This window comes from Cajanus cajan, chromosome 10 (genome assembly GCF_000230855.2).
Source record: "Cajanus cajan strain Asha chromosome 10, NIPB_CcT2T_4, whole genome shotgun sequence".
Taxonomy (NCBI): domain Eukaryota; kingdom Viridiplantae; phylum Streptophyta; class Magnoliopsida; order Fabales; family Fabaceae; genus Cajanus; species Cajanus cajan.
The window spans coordinates 15,042,881-15,060,366 of NC_138526.1; the positions used below are offsets into that span (position 1 = coordinate 15,042,881).

A 17,486-nucleotide genomic window follows, 5' to 3' on the forward strand; every position below is an offset into this window, starting at 1 on the left:
AATGAGGACATGATGTACTAAATGAAATTCTGTAATAAGTTAAATGTTGAGTTCATGAAATAATGAATGGATGACATGCATCATATGCATATCTTATTCCAGGTGTGCCGCTGAGGCCGCATACCAGTGATGTAACTTGCTAACCAGGTGTACTTTAGGGTCACCGACAGTTGATGATATGCTAACCAGGTGTACTTTAGGATCACCGACAGTTGATGATATGCTAACCAGGTGTACCTTAGGGTCACCGACAGTTGTGCAGGTGTGCCTTAGGGTCACCAGTGATGATATGTGAAACTTCCTTATGGCGCCACATGCATGCATTTATGAGATGAGTCCATGACATCATTGCATGATAAATGAATGTATTTGTAATATTGATGATGTATGTGTATTGTTTACATGTGACTTATATTTGTTGTGTGTGTGTGGGTGCTATCTAACCTTTATTCTTCACCTGAAACTGAGTGAGATGTTTCTCACTCCCTTGTTGTTTTTGTATATGTTTTAAATTATGTTGCAGATGATCAGCATCATGAGGATGTTGGTGATGAGGCTTAAAGGCTTCAATTGGGCATGCTCTGATAGGATGTGACATCGGGGCATAGTTATTTTTAGTTTAATATGTTATTGTTTTAATAACTTTAGTTTCTCTTCTTTGGAATTTCTAACGAAGAGATAACGTAGATAATTCAAGGAAAATGTATGTTAAGAAATTGTAATTTGAACGTTCTTGATAAAAGACCAGAATGAATATCCTTGTTATATTTTATTACATGATTTAGAAAATATAAATTGATTCCTAACTAGGAGGCACTGCCACCTTTACTGGAGTTAATTTATATTTCCTTTATTATTATTTGTATATATATGATTTCTTGTTTTACACTAAATTGTATTGAAAATCTTAACTTCTTTTCTTTTATAATTTCTACACTGGAGTTATGATTTATGAGTTACGAATGTGAATCTTCTACCTTGTGATATTTGAAATATTTGTCAACTATGAAAGATTTTATTTACCCAAAAAGAAGAAAAGAAATATTTTATTGTTACATTTGTTGTATATTAATAATAGGGTAGAGGGTGTCACATTTAGTGGTATCAGAGCAGGTCGATCTAATCGACCGTGAGTTATGAGTTTACTATGCTTACTTGATTTACTATGTTTATTTGGTACATGAATGATGGACTAAACTGATTGTTAAACTTGTTGGTATGCTAGTATGATGATTGATTATGTTTATTGATTGTATTATTTTCTTAGACTATGGCTGGTAGAAATGATCGTGCGATTGCCGATGCTCTTCAAGCATTAGCACAAGCTATGAATAATAACAATAGGACTGAAGTTACTCCTAACTGGTTGGAGCAATTTCAACGAAATCACCCACCTACCTTTAAAGGAGGATATGACCCAGATGCTGCTATGAATTGGCTAACAGAAATAGAGAAAATTTTCAATGTCATGGATTGTCCCCTCACTCAGAAGGTGAAGTTGGCCACCTTCATGTTGACTGCTGATGCTCACTTTTGGTGGGAAGGAGCACTTCAGAGGATGATTGATGGAGGGGTGCACTTGAATTGGGACAACTTCAAGAAGATCTTTCTTGAGAAGTATTTCCCGGATGATGTGAGAAGTCGGAAAGAAATGGAGTTTCTTGAACTGAATCAAGGGAATAACACAGTGGCAGAGTATGCTGCCAAATTTGATGCTTTGGTTCGTTATTGTACACACTACCATGGTGAGGGTGGTGAAAGAGCTAAATGCATAAAATTTGTAAATGGTCTGCGTCCTGAAGTGAAAACTGCAATTAACTATCAGGAGATATATCACTTTCCCACTCTGGTCAATAAGTGCAGTATTTATGATCGGGACAACCGGGATCGTGCTGCTTTCTATAAAGGAGTTGGAGGTCCTATCCGTGCTGTGAGTTCTAGTACTTCGGGTAGAAATAAGCCTTACTTCGCTCCTAATAGATTTCAAGGGAATAAAGCTGCTGCTAATAAAAGCAAGTCATTTACTAGAGGATCCACTGTTAGTGCTACTGGAAGTGTTGGAGGATCTGTGTCCACTCCTTCAGGAAGATGTGGAAAGTGTGGACGTATTGGTCATAATCGGTCTGAGTGTAATGACAACGAGGTTACTTGCTTCAATTGCAGGGGTAAGGGTCACATCAGTACCCACTGTCCCGAACCACCAAGAACACGTGTTATTGGATCGGGTTCGCAAATTGAGCGTCCAAAGACTGTAGGGAGAGTATTTGCTCTTAGTGGTGCTGAAGCTTCTCGGTCAGAAAATTTGATACAAGGTACTTGTTTCATAGCTGAGACTCCTTTTGTTGTACTATTTGATTCTGGTGCAACTCATTCCTTTATTTCTGTCTCTTGTGTCCAAAAATTGAATTTGCCTGTGTCTTTGTTAGATTTTGATTTAGTTGTGGAAACCCCTACTAATGGTCCTGTGACTACATCCCTAGTGTGTTTGAAATGTCCTTTGACAGTTTCTGATAAGCAGTTTCTAGTTGACTTAATTTGTTTGCCTCTTAGTCAATTAGATGTAATTCTTGGTATGGATTGGCTATCTTCTCACCATGTCCTTTTAAACTGCTTTGAGAAATCTATTTCCTTTGGTGAATGTAAGAGTACGAAATTTCTTAGTGCTGCTGACATTAAAACTTGTTTAAAAGACAATGAAAGAGTGTACATGATCTTAGCTTCTTTAACACTTGAGGCTGATAGTAAGCTAGATGAGATTCCCTTAGTAAGAGAATTTCCAGAAGTATTTCCTAAGGATGTGTCTAGTTTACCACCTGAGAGAGAGATTGAGTTTAGCATAGACTTAGTACCAGGTACCCCACCTATATCTATAGCACCCTATAGGATGTCCCCTACAGAGTTAGTTGAGCTTAAGAAACAAATAGAGGAATTACAAGGAAAACAATTCATTAGGCCTAGTGTTTCGCCTTGGGGAGCGCCTGTTTTATTGGTTAAGAAGAAAGATGGGAGCATGAGGTTGTGCGTAGACTATAGGCAACTGAATAAAGTGACCATTAAGAATAAGTATCCTTTGCCTAGGATAAATGACCTTATGGATCAACTAGTTGGAGCTTGTGTGTTCAGTAAGATAGATTTAAGGTCAGGATACCATCAGATTAGAGTGAGAACTGAGGATGTTCCTAAGACTGCCTTTAGAACCCGCTATGGGCACTATGAGTATTTAGTTATGTCGTTTGGTGTAACTAATGCACCTGGTGTTTTTATAGACTACATGAATAGGATCTTTCACCCTTACTTGGATAGATTTGTAGTGGTCTTCATAGATGATATCCTAGTGTATTCCAAGACTAGGGAAGAGCATGTTGAGCACCTTAGGATCGTTCTTCAAACCCTTAAGGAGAAACAGTTGTATGCTAAATTGTCAAAATGTGAATTTTGGTTGGATAGTGTGAACTTTCTAGGACATGTGATATCCAAGGGTGGAATAGCTGTAGATCCTGCTAAGGTAGAAGCTGTGTTAGAGTGGAGAACACCTAAATCAGTATTTGAGATTAGGAGTTTCCTAGGACTAGCTGGTTATTACAGAAGGTTCATAGAGAATTTCTCTAGGCTAGCTCTTCCTTTGACTAAGCTGACGAAGAAAGACCAACCTTTTGTGTGGGATTCTAGGTGTCAGGAAAGTTTTCAAGAGCTTAAGAGGAGATTAACTAGTGCTCCTGTGTTAGTGTTACCTGATCCTAGTAAGACTTTTGAGGTATTTTGTGATGCTTCTAAATTGGGTTTAGGAGGAGTGCTTATGCAAGAGGGTAAGGTAGTAGCCTATGCTTCAAGACAACTTAAAATTCATGAGCAAAACTATCCTACCCATGACCTTGAGTTAGATGCAATAGTTTTTGTGCTCAAGTTGTGGAGACATTACTTGTTTGGGTCTAGATTTGAGGTTTTTAGTGACCATAAAAGCCTTAAGTACTTGTTTGACCAAAAGGAATTGAATATGAGGCAGAGGAGATGGTTAGAGTTTCTTAAGGATTATGACTTTCAATTGAATTATCACCCTGGCAAGGCTAATGTTGTAGCTGATGCTTTAAGTAGAAAATCTTTGAGAATGTCTTCCTTGATGATTAGGGAATTGCAAATGATTGAGGAGTTTAGGGATATGAGCTTAGGGTGTGAGTTGACCTCTAAAAGTATTAAGTTGGGAGCTTTAAGATTGACTAATAGCTTGATAGATGAGATTAGAGAAGGTCAGAAGATGGATCCTTTCTTATTGAGTCAGGTAGAGAAGTTGAATCAAGGTGTGAAAAGTGAGTTTAGAATTGGAGTGGATGGAGTTTTAAGATTTAAGGATAGGTTGTGCATTCCTAGTGTGCCAGAACTTAAGAGAGCAATCCTGGAAGAAGGTCATAAGAGTATCCTTAGTATCCATCCAGGAGCCACTAAGATGTACCAAGACCTTAAGAAGATGTTTTGGTGGCCTAAGATGAAGAGGGAAGTGGAGGAATTTGTGTATGCTTGCTTAGTATGTCAGAAAGCTAAGGTAGAACACCAAAAACCTTCAGGTTTGATGCAACCTTTAGATGTGCCTGTGTGGAAGTGGGATAGCATCTCTATGGATTTTGTAGTTGGGTTACCTAAGACTGTGAAGAACTTGGATGCTATATGGGTCATTGTGGATAGATTGACTAAGTCTGCCCATTTTATTCCCATTAATATTAGGTACTCTTTGGAGAGGTTAACCAAGTTGTACATCAGTGAGATCGTGAGGTTGCATGGAGTTCCTACTAGTATTGTGTCTGATAGAGATCCTAGGTTCACCTCTAGATTTTGGGAGAGTTTGCATAAGGCTTTAGGCACTAAGCTTAGATTGAGTTCAGCTTACCATCCCCAAACAGATGGCCAAACTGAGAGAACCATACAATCTTTGGAAGACTTGTTGAGGGCTTGCGTCTTAGAACGTAGGGGTAGTTGGGATAGTTTCCTACCTTTGATAGAATTTACCTACAATAATAGCTACCATTCTAGTATTGGGATGGCACCATATGAGGCTCTGTATGGTAGGAGATGTAGAACACCTTTATGTTGGACAGAACCTGGAGAGAATGTCATGTTAGGACCTGAGATAGTTCAACAAACTACTGAACAGGTTAAGATGATCCAAGAGAAGATGAGAGCAACTCAGAGTAGGCAAAAGAGTTATAATGACAAGAGGAGAAAAGACCTTAAGTTTAAAGAAGGTGATCATGTATTCCTTAAAGTCACTCCTTGGACAGGAGTAGGCAGAGCACTGAAATCCCGTAAGCTTACTCCACGTTTCATTGGTCCTTATCAAATTCTTAAAAGAATCGGTGAAGTGGCCTATCAAATTGCTTTGCCTCCATCTCTTTCAAATCTCCATAGTGTCTTTCATGTTTCCCAACTCAGAAAGTATGTCCATGATCCTTCCCATATCATTGAGTCTGACAACATTCAGTTGAAGGATAATCTTACTTATGAAACGGTTCCTCTAAGGATTGATGACACGAGAGTGAAACAACTAAGAGGAAAGGAAATCCCTTTGGTTAAGGTCGTTTGGGGAGGAAATATTGAAGAAAGTGCTACATGGGAATTAGAAAGCAAGATGCGAGAAGCTCATCCATTTCTGTTTTCAGGTAAATTTCGGGGACGAAATTTCTAAAAGGAGGGGAGAATTGTAACACCCCAATTTCCTTAAAAGGATAATTTTATTAGTAATGGCATTTTCGTAATTATTGATGGCATTTTCGTAATTTTATAAAGGTATTAGGGGCATTTGAGTAACTCGGAACGGGCTGTTCCGAAAGTGGAACGGGCCGTTCTGAGCATTTAAAATAAGCTAAAATTTTAGGTTGGGAACGGGCCCAGAACGGGCCGTTCCAACAAGGAGAACGGGCCGTTCCGGAGGGAGAACGGGCCGTTCTGCTGAGTTTGAGAACGGGCCGTTCTGGTTTCAGAACGGGCCGTTCTGCTTTTTGAGAACGGGCCGTTCCGATTTTGGAACGGGCCGTTCCAGTTGAGAAATTTGCCCACGTTTGAAGGATCCGGAACGAGCCGTTCCGAAATCAGTACGGCCGTTCCGGTTGCGCCAGGAGGCCTATAAATAGGGGCAGGGGGGTGAAAATTTTATATTCAGTAAGAAAGTGAAATCCTAGAGAGAGAAAGAGAAGAGAGAGAGAGAGAGAGAGAGAGAGAGAGAAAGAAAGAAAGAGAGAGAAAAGGAAAAGAAAGAGGGGATCCAGAGGAGGAGGCCCTGCCCAAGTTTCAACTCCGCTTATCCAGGTAAGGGGGGGAGTGAGAACCTCACTCAGGGGTGTGGGGATAATTGTTGGATAGTTGTTTGTCGGATTGGCCCCCAATCCCTTGCCGTTGTTCTGTCTGATTTTCTATTTACTCTATTTTGTTCTTTGTTGAAGATGCCGTTGTTCTGTTTGATTTTCTATTTACTTTACTTTGTTCTTTGTTGAAGGTGCCGTTGTTCTGTTTGATTTTCTATTTACTTTACTTTGTTCTTTGTTGAAGGTGCCGTTGTTCTGTTTGACTTTCTATTTACTCTACTCTGTTTTTGTTAAAGGTGCCGTTGTTCTGTCCGATTTTCTATTTATTATACTTTGTTCTTTGTTGAAAGTAATAAATGAGTATGAAATTAATGTTAATAATAAATGAGTTTTAATATGAACAAGAATGCTCTCTGTGAATACCTATGCGGACCTTATGAGGAGTATTGATGACATGACCATGTGAAATATGGACAAATGACATGAGACCTAAGAATTGACTATTGAGACAAACTATGATTATGAGACTATGACAAATGAGGACATGATGTACTAAATGAAATTCTGTAATAAGTTAAATGTTGAGTTCATGAAATAATGAATGTATGACATGCATCATATGCATATCTTATTCCAGGTGTGCCGCTGAGGCCGCATACCAGTGATGTAACTTGCTAACCAGGTGTACTTTAGGGTCACCGACAGTTGATGATATGCTAACCAGGTGTACTTTAGGGTCACCGACAGTTGATGATATGCTAACCAGGTGTACCTTAGGGTCACCGACAGTTGTGCAGGTGTGCCTTAGGGTCACCAGTGATGATATGTGAAACTTCCTTATGGCGCCACATGCATGCATTTATGAGATGAGTCCATGACATCATTGCATGATAAATGAATGTATTTGTAATATTGATGATGTATGTGTATTGTTTACATGTGACTTATATTTGTTGTGTGTGTGTGGGTGCTATCTAACCTTTATTCTTCACCTGAAACTGAGTGAGATGTTTCTCACTCCCTTGTTGTTTTTGTATATGTTTTAAATTATGTTGCAGATGATCAGCATCATGAGGATGTTGGTGATGAGGCTTAAAGGCTTCAATTGGGCATGCTCTGATAGGATGTGACATCGGGGCATAGTTATTTTTAGTTTAATATGTTATTGTTTTAATAACTTTAGTTTCTCTTCTTTGTAATTTCTAACGAAGAGATAACGTAGATAATTCAAGGAAAATGTATGTTAAGAAATTGTAATTTGAACGTTCTTGATAAAAGACCAGAATGAATATCCTTGTTATATTTTATTACATGATTTAGAAAATATAAATTGATTCCTAACTAGGAGGCACTGCCACCTTTACTGGAGTTAATTTATATTTCCTTTATTATTATTTGTATATATATGATTTCTTGTTTTACACTAAATTGTATTGAAAATCTTAACTTCTTTTCTTTTATAATTTCTACACTGGAGTTATGATTTATGAGTTACGAATGTGAATCTTCTACCTTGTGATATTTGAAATATTTGTCAACTATGAAAGATTTTATTTACCCAAAAAGAAGAAAAGAAATATTTTATTGTTACATTTGTTGTATATTAATAATAGGGTAGAGGGTGTCACATTCTCACTCCCCCGAGCGAGGTTTCTTAGTCCCCCTTTACCTTGATGAGCAGATGTCGAAGCATGGGCAGAACCTGGTTGTTCCTCTTCTCTGAGTTCTCCTTGGTCTTCAAAGCATAGAAAGAAACAAGTAAGAAAGAAGTTAAAAGAAATGAAGCGTAAGGTAACTTTTCTTAACTCCTGATAACTCCCTTCTTAAAATAATAATAATAGTAATAAATAAATGACTATTACATCCTTTCTTCCCCTTCTCATAAAATAATTAATACAATACAATTAAAATACACCTTTTCCCTTTAATCAAATAACATAAGCATATTTATTAATAAAATGTATTTTATAAAATACATCCTATATCACTAATTAAGATAATAATTACAAATCATGTCTCATGAATAAAATAGAGTTCATATAATTAATTAAATAATATAAAAAAATTCCAAAATAAATAAATTAATATTAAAATAATTTCTAAAATGATATTAATATAAAGTATGAAAAATCGCGGTGTTACAATCCCACTTGTGGAGTCATGTAGATGTCCTGTTTAACCCCAATGTGATTCATTTGTTAATATCACAAACTAGTGTGTCCAAATTAAGATTACTTATGAATGTCTTAAAGTTTGAACTTGTAGTAAAGATGCCAACTAGTGGGCCAATTTCCACTTCTAATATATGCCTAAAGTGTTCTTTAAATATTTTTTTGATAGGGACTTAATTTCTTTACCTCTTACTCAACTAGATATTATTTTGGGTATGAATTAATTATCTTTCAACTATGTCCTGTTAAATTGTTCAAATAAAATCGTTGTTTTTGGTCAACCTATCGAGGGTAACACTGAGGACTTCTTAAATAGCAATCAAGCAATTTGAACCAAATAAATTTAATTGGTTTGGATTTCACAATTTTTTTTTCTTAACCTAAACCGAACCAATTCGATATTAATTGGGTTGGTTCAGTTTGGATCATCGGATATCCAATGATTTTTTCAAAAAAAAATAAATAAATACATAGATTTTTCAACATTAAATAATTTGATATTATCAAAAATTAACTAAAGGGTGTAAAGACAACACTCAATTTATTGTAAAATGGTTTTGTAAAAGTTTAGATAAGGAGTGCAATATAATTTTTCTTGATTTCTTTAAAAGTATTTGAGCAAAGGAATCACTACAAGAAAATTGTCATATGGTGACATACACCCTATAGTAACACAATATATGCCACTAAAAACTATTTTTACCCACACAATAGATACAATATATGTTAGTATATCATTAAAAAAGTATGGATATAAATTATAGTGACACACAAAATATGTTATTAAATTTCTTTTAAAATTAATAATAAAATTGTGTAATTATATGTCAAATAGATATATACTTACATATATTGTATCTATAATGACACTTTTATATGTCACTGTGTGTAACATTTATTGTAGTGAATTGAAACATATACATATTGTAACATAAAAACATCTTTAAAAAAATCAAAACATTACATACATATTAATTAATTGTTAACTAAATCAAAAATAAAAATAATACATAAATTTTTTGATTTAGTCCAAGTTGAACCTAAATAAAAAAAATCGAATCAATTTATATTATTTGTTCTTCGAATTGATCTGATCCAATAAACTCCATAGAATTTTATAATATTGTAGAAATTTAACAATGATTAGTAATTTTTTTATAATATATATATATATATATATATATATGTGTGTTATTTTATAATATTGGAAAAATCTAATAATGATAATTAAATTATTAAAATATTTTTACCCAAATTTTACCTTTTATTTTGATATATTTGATTTTTAATTACTTTTAGTAGCAATTTAATTTAAAATATTATAGAAATCTAATAATGATTAGTAATTTATTTTATAATATTTGTTTTGATATATTTTTTAAATTAATGCTTTAATATTTCTTAATTAAGAATGATTCAAGCGAATTAAAAATTCCAAGATGAAAAGGTTGCAATTTTTTTTTTTATAATTTAAGTCATTTAAATTTTTTAATATTTGTTATTAACCTTTTGATTTAATGAGTGTAATTATAATTATACAGACTATTAATTTTTTCAAGTGATTTATTAATTATTTTATTTTGACCGTGTGCGTGTGCGTGTGTGCATGTGTGTGTGTGTTTTTTTTTATTATTATTTTTAGTAGCAATTAATTCTATGAAAATATTTTTATCCAAATTTTACTTTTTATTTTGTTATGGTTTTTTTTTCAATTATTTCAACCAGTTTATTTTATAATATTGCAGAAATTTAATAGTAAAATTAAAAAAAATTGAAATATATATTAATATTTGTCATACTAAAATTCGAACAACTATTTTGTAAATTAAAAATTATATAATATTATACATGAAAAAAAAATAGAATACAAAATTTCTTCCTCTTATTTTGCAAAATATTTTTTATAATGTATAACGAGTGAATTTTGTGGAGTTCTAATTATAATTTGTAATTATTAAAATATTTTATCTAACTTTGTCTTTTATGTTGATATATTTGTTTTTTTTTATTATTTTCCGTAACACTTTATTTTATAATATTGCAAAAAATCTATTAAGGATTAGTAATTATTAAAATATTTTATCCAGATACTTTCTTTTAATTTGATATATATTTGTTTACTTTTATTATTTTCAATAGCTGTTTATTTTATAATATTATTAAAATCTAATAATGATTAGTAATTATGAAAATATTTTTATACAAATTTTACCTTTTATATATGTGTATTATCAAAGCTCTAATAATGAAATTAAAAATTTTCAAAGGCATATATTTTTGATACTTAAAATCGAACAACCATTTCCGTAAAGTAAAATTTATATCTTATTATACATGAAAAAAAAAATAGAATATATAATGTTTTCCTCTTATTTTGCAGAATATTTTTTTAATAATGTATAACGATTAGATTTTGTGAAAATCAAATAATGATTAGTAAGTATTAATATATTTTTATCCAAATATTACCTTTTATTTAATATACTTGTTTTCTTCATTATTTCCAGTAACATTTAATTTTATAATATTGCAAAAACCTATTAAGGATTACTAATTATTAAAATATTTGTATCCAAATCATTCCTTTTAATTTGATATATTTGTTTCTTTAATTTTCAGTACGAGTTTATTATATAATATTGCGAAAATTTAATAATGATAAGTAATTATGAAAATATTTTTATCCAAATTTTACCTTTTATTTTTATATATTTATTTTTTAGTTGTTTTCAATACATATTATTTTATAATATTGCGAAAATCTAATAATTGTAATATGATATTATTCGTAAATGTATTTATAATGATGATATATGATATGATTTCGATTCTTGAAAATATTAAATGTGAATATATATTTATTCATTCTTTAGCGTTTTTTCTATTTACATTTAATGCATGGTGCAATAATATCAAAAACTATAGTCAATGCAATTAATATTTTAAATTATTTTGACTACTGAAAATATTAAGATGTGGATGCAAGGAAAAAAAACATGCTGAACATCGACATATAGAGTCTCACCATCTGCTTATATAAACCGATATTTAACGAAAAAATTCAACAAACAAGATGGAGGCTCTAAGGAAATCTGCTGTCAAATTGGCCTTCTTTTTGGTTTTGGTGATCATTGCAAAAGGTGAGACCTCACTCGTTTCCCAAACCAATTAACGAGAGTCATGTTCATATTATATGAATTACGTTGTGAATTTGATTATTTATCGACTCAAACCAAATGTTTACCTTAAAATATTTTACATATGTCACGTACAATGTTGCTCTAATGCTCATGTGTTGTTTGTTGATTTAGATATGTGGCCAATGGAAACGGAAGCAAGAGGACCCATTGTGCATTGGCATTGTTCTAACGACTCAGTGTGTCAATATAATTGTCCAAGTTGTGGTTGCAAGTGCGTTGACACATGGTGTCGGTGTCCAACCCCTCCTCTCACCAACAATGTTCGTATTCAAGCACCTACAAATTGAGAAACGGGATCTTCTGTGGTTATTATCTAGTTTGGAAGACAACAATAAAATGGATTCATATAGAATGGTTTATCACAATTTTGTGTATCGAAAATGTAATTTATGAATCTCAATATATCTCAACTTTTTTAAACATTGTTCATCATCTTTCCTTATCGATTCTTTCTTAATTAAGATTCATCTCCGATTAAGATCCATCTATTTTATAATGTTTTTTTAGAGATATCGTACTTGATAATTAAAAATTAATCTATATTTATAACACGTGATTATCATTGACCTAAGAGTCTAATTCATCTATTTTATAAGTTTTTAAAAAAGATATCACACTTGACAATTAAGAATTAATCTATATTTGTGACACGTGATTATCATTAATCTAAGTCGACCTTACAATTCTTATTTTTACTTTTGTCCATAGAAATAATTCCATTATGAATCAAATTCATCTATTGTAGAATCAAACAATTTTTTTTTTCCAAACTTATTCTATTTGGTGAACAATTTAGATTCATTTTTTCTCATTTTTTGATGATTATTCATTGCAATTGATTGAGGGATTTTGTTTACCTCTGGATTTTGAATAAATATGCACATTTTGAGAAGGAATTGATCGAAACAATTTGACAAATTTTCCATCTTTTTTTTCGTGGGTATCTTCAAAATCCCAATTTCTTGATTTGAAATTGCCTTCATTTGAATTAATTATTCTCGAAATTGATATGGGGTTTTGGGACCTCCATGAAGGGGCGGTCATCTAGCCAAAAACTTGCAGCCTACCAATACCATCACTTGTAACAGTGATTGTGAGTCGGGTTTTTGTCACGAATAACGCACACGCCTACCCACTCGCGGGGCCAAACGTGTAGGCACACGTAAGACCCCTAATTTGGCCATAAAATTTTTATTTTTTATTTTAAAAATTAAATAATTAGTTTTTTGATTATTGGATATATTTTTTGCAATTTTTTTGATACCTATAAGTATTTTATTTTAATTATTCCCTGAATAAAACTTAATTTTAACTTATTTTAAATATTGTACTCTAGGGATTTGGGTTTGAATTTTTTTTTTTTATGTTTCTTGTTATCTTAGTGACATGTTAGTATGTTGTACTCTCCTTGGTAGCATATATATACTTGAGTTAAAAAATTTTGACCCTTATTTGTATTAATAGTTGTTTGTTTTGTACTTATTTCATATGTTGTTCATGCATCATATAATTTTATTATATTTTGTTAAGCATGAGTAATATAATTTTATATGATTTTGAGCTCATCGATCGTGGGAATAGTTAAATGAAATATGTGTGAATGAAATAATTTAATTATCGAGATTTTGTTGTTAATATATTTTAGTGTTATGATACAATTTTGTTAATTTTATCTTATGTCAATTCTTTTTCAAGTACTTAATCGGTATTAGATTTTTTTTCTTCTAACATGTGCATTTTATTTTGTATTTCTTATTTATTATGCTTCGGGACCCTTAGGCAGGATCATAATGAATGAGAAATTTTATATTATAGGCATGTTTAGTTGTGTATTCAGAATTATTTAATTTTTTTTATTCCATAATAATTGTGCATATTAAATGTTTCTTTGTTGTTTTGATACCAACTTATTTGCCTATGCAATTGATTTCGGTCAAAACTTTGAATAGGACAAATTTTGAGGCCTGGAAAGAATCTCTAGATTTATAGCTGTCAATTACTAATATGAACCTTTCTTTAAGAGAGGAAGAGCCCCCAACTCTTACTCTTGAGTCCATTGCTGTCCAGAGAACTTCTTGTGAGAAATGGGAACACTTAAACAAGGTGTGTCTGATAGTGATGAAATACACCATGGAGAAATCTATTCGACAAAGCATTCTAGAAAATGATAAGGCTAAGGATTTTTTTAGGTTAGTTGGTGAGAAATTTAAGACTTTTGACAAAGCTCAAAAGGGTCAATATCTAACTCTTCTTGAAAAGACCAAATATGATGGTGTCAATGGTGTTTGTGAGCTTATGATGAAGCTTGTACACTACTATAACAATCTCAAGTCTCTAAAGGTGGAGCTTTGTGAAAGTTATTTGATTTGACAGGTTTTAGAATCTCTTCCTTCTCATTTTGATGTGCTAAAGACGTCTTACAACACTCAAAAGGAGGACTAGACAATTGATGAGATAATAGCCATTGATTCCGAAGAGGTAGCATCAATTAAAAAGACCAAGTCTCATAGTGTGCAATTTATTGCTTCTACTTCTGGCACTAAACATATGAAGAAAGGCAAGTCTCATTTTGAAAAGGCAAAAACACAGGGAAACCACCAATGCATTTGAAGCCCAAGAAGAAGCGTTTCAAGGGGAATTGTGCCTATTGCAAGAAGTTTGGGCACAAGATAGATGAGTGTTATCTTCTTAAGAAGAAGAATACTCACAAGGAAGGTATACTCCTATTTGTTCTAGCTTGTTTTGAATCTAATGTGGTTGATATTCCTCCAAATTCTTGGTGGTTAGACTCGGGTGCCACTATTCATGTTGTGAATTCTTTATAGGGGTTCACAAGCCTGAGAAAACCAAGTGTAACACCCCAATTTTCAAAAACGTTATTATTATTATTATTATTATTATTATTATTATTATTATTAGATGGTATTTGGTCATAATTATTTTAATAATTATAGAGGAATATTATTTTGTACGTTTTAAATAATTATTATTTTGGAAAATTATTTTGTACGTATTAAATAAGTATTTTTATTAGCATTTTTAAATAAATATTTATATGTTTTAAGAGAAGGTTGATTTTATATGATATTTTGTTATTGAAATTATATTATTATATTTAGGATCAGAAATATATTATTATTATAGAGAAAAATATTTTATAATATACATGTATTTATTTTATTTAATTATTTTGAGGAAAATTAGAAGTGGGTTAGAAGAGAAGGAAAATGGGTTGGGTTGACCCAGTCCAATGGATTAATTTTAAGAAAGGAGTCAGGTGTTAACCCTATCTGTCTCATTTGGGTTCTGAAGGGTTAGGGAAAAAAAAAGGAGAAACAAAGAGCTCTAAGGAAGAGTACTCAGGAACGATCTTAGCTCACACCAAGACCATTCATCTTCTGCTCATCCAGGTACGGGGGAAAAGGGAATTATTTATATGTAGAGTTACATGAGGGAACTGGGTAGAGGAAGAGCCCTTAAGATTATGAGTAATTTTATAATTATTTCTGTTTGGAGAATTATTGGTTTTACATGATTCTGTATGAATTTAGGATCATGAATATATATATTATTTGTAAAAATGATGCTCTGGGAGAGAGAACGAAATTATAGAAAAGTGCCTGTAAGCTAGGTTTTGGAAAAATTGGAATATTTCTGTTTGAGAAATTGATGATCCCATTAAATTTTGTATGTGTTGAGGATTAGAAATACATATTTAATTTGTAAAAAAGATAATCTGAGAGGGAGAACGAAACTGTAGAAAGTGCCTGTGTGTTAGGTTTTAGAATAATTGGGAATTTTACTATTTATGTTAAGATTGTATTAAATTGATAATTCCATTGATTAATATATTAATTGGTAAAATTGATGACTTAGATGTGAATTGCTTGAGATATATGAAACCCATTATTTTGGACTTATCTGATGTGTGTATGGAATTGAACAATGAGATGTTGTGTGGAATGTGATTGTGATGTGATTGTGGTTCCTCACACTCATGCTTCAGGGACGAGCGTACCCCTTGATGATCAAGGATGATACGAACCCTGGGTAGGTGATGCTTCAGGGACGAGCGTACTCCTGGATGATCAGGGATGATACGAACCCTGGGTAGGTGATGCTTCAGGTACGAGCGTACTCCTGGATGATCAGGGATGATACGAACCCTGGGTAGGTGATGCTTCAGGGACGAGCGTACTCCTGGATGATCAGGGATGTACGAACCCTGGGTAGGTGATATTTTAGGGACGAGTGTACCATTGGCATAGGGTGGGATGTGTGAGACAATTAATACTTATGTCGGGGGTGGCACGACCTTGGGCAAGAGATGCTATAGGCGTGACATTGGCATAGGGTTGATTATAAGATTTGTGATGATTGTTGTGATTGCGAATTGTGACGTGATGATGATGCGCAATTGATAAAGTTATGATACATTGAAATGTTTATGAATATTTTGTTAAGTATCGAGTTATAATGAGATGATATGTTGTGTGTTTGTATGTACTTTACATATAGATGTTTTCTTTTCTCACCGTACAATTTTGTGGATGTTTTAGGTGAGGAAGATCCGGCTGCGAGTGGCATCTAGAATGCCAACAGTTAAATTAGGGGTATGCTCTGATATTGTGACATCGGGGCAGAGGACTTTTAGGAAAGAATTTTTATATGGATTTGGAATTGTAAATATCATTTTGAAAATAATTTGTAAACTTTTGTTTTTCATTTTCTAAATCTTTAATATTCAAGGTTATTAAAGAACGATTTTTGAAGTTTATGTGAACCCTTTTACCAAATTTTAAAGTTTATTTTTCTTAATTTAATTACATTATTATGATGTATGTGTTGGGGTAGTAAGGGTGTCACATTTAGTGGTATCAGAGCAGGTCGATCCAATCGACCGTGAGTTATGAGTCTACTATGCTTGTTTGGTAGATGAATGATGGAATATGTTTTGCTTTATGATGAGGATAATGATGATGATGATGATGTTTCCCTTGTGTTGTTAGTGTTGTGCTTACACTTATATTTTTTTCTCAGAATTTGGCTGAAATACATGATATAGCTTAGTTGATGCTATTCATGATTGCTTATTTGTTTTGATACTTCTTGCTTACGTAAGAAGTAGTGGTTGAGTGGTATCGCTCGTATTGCGAGCATATGTGCTAGTAGTAGTGGACGAAGCCTTGCTAATCAACTAGAAATTATTGGGACCTTAGATTTTGGTGAGACATTGATTTGTCAAGAGTTTACGGTTAATGGAGTTTCTAGAATCTATAGTTGTAGCGATTGAATCCAAGGAGGTTGTATATGAGAATTGGAGTTTTGGTATCCTTGATGAGAGATTGAAATGTTGGTAATTCCCTTGAGTGTTGGTGTTGGCATGTTTACCGTTTATGGTTTAGGTAGCATGTGAGTTTTATTTTCTAAGTCTGTTGTGCTAAATATGTGAGTTGTTTGGTTTAGGATTGTAGTGGGAAGCTTGAATATGAAGTTGAGGTGTGAGTTTGGAAGGGTTGATGTATTTTTGTGGCCTTAGATATATTGATATACTATTGCTGTTTGGTGTAGAGGATATTTTCGCTGCCGTTTTGTTGTGCTATTATGACTACCATATTGACAGATTTAGATTTTATGATCTTCATAAAAGTTGTAGCCTTAGACGTTATCTTTCCAATGGAATTGGAATCAGGTAAAACGGAGGTCTAGAACTCCAGTTATAGCTACTTTGGGGATCAAAGGTCTAGCTGTAAGCGCCGAATATATCTGCTGCGGTTTTTGAAATTTTTAGCTAAGAAGAGGATCTTTTAGAATTTTATGTCTTC

General features: G+C 32.8%; 1 long non-coding RNA gene across 1 annotated transcript; it reads left to right on the top strand.

Moving 5' to 3' along the window:
• The first annotated feature begins 11,428 nt into the window (after positions 1 to 11,428).
• Positions 11,429 to 12,090, top strand: LOC109805435 (uncharacterized). The gene is made up of 2 exons (XR_002240289.3): positions 11,429 to 11,601; positions 11,773 to 12,090. It is a non-coding gene; the product is annotated as an uncharacterized LOC109805435 (long non-coding RNA).
• The last annotated feature ends 5,396 nt before the right edge of the window (positions 12,091 to 17,486 follow it).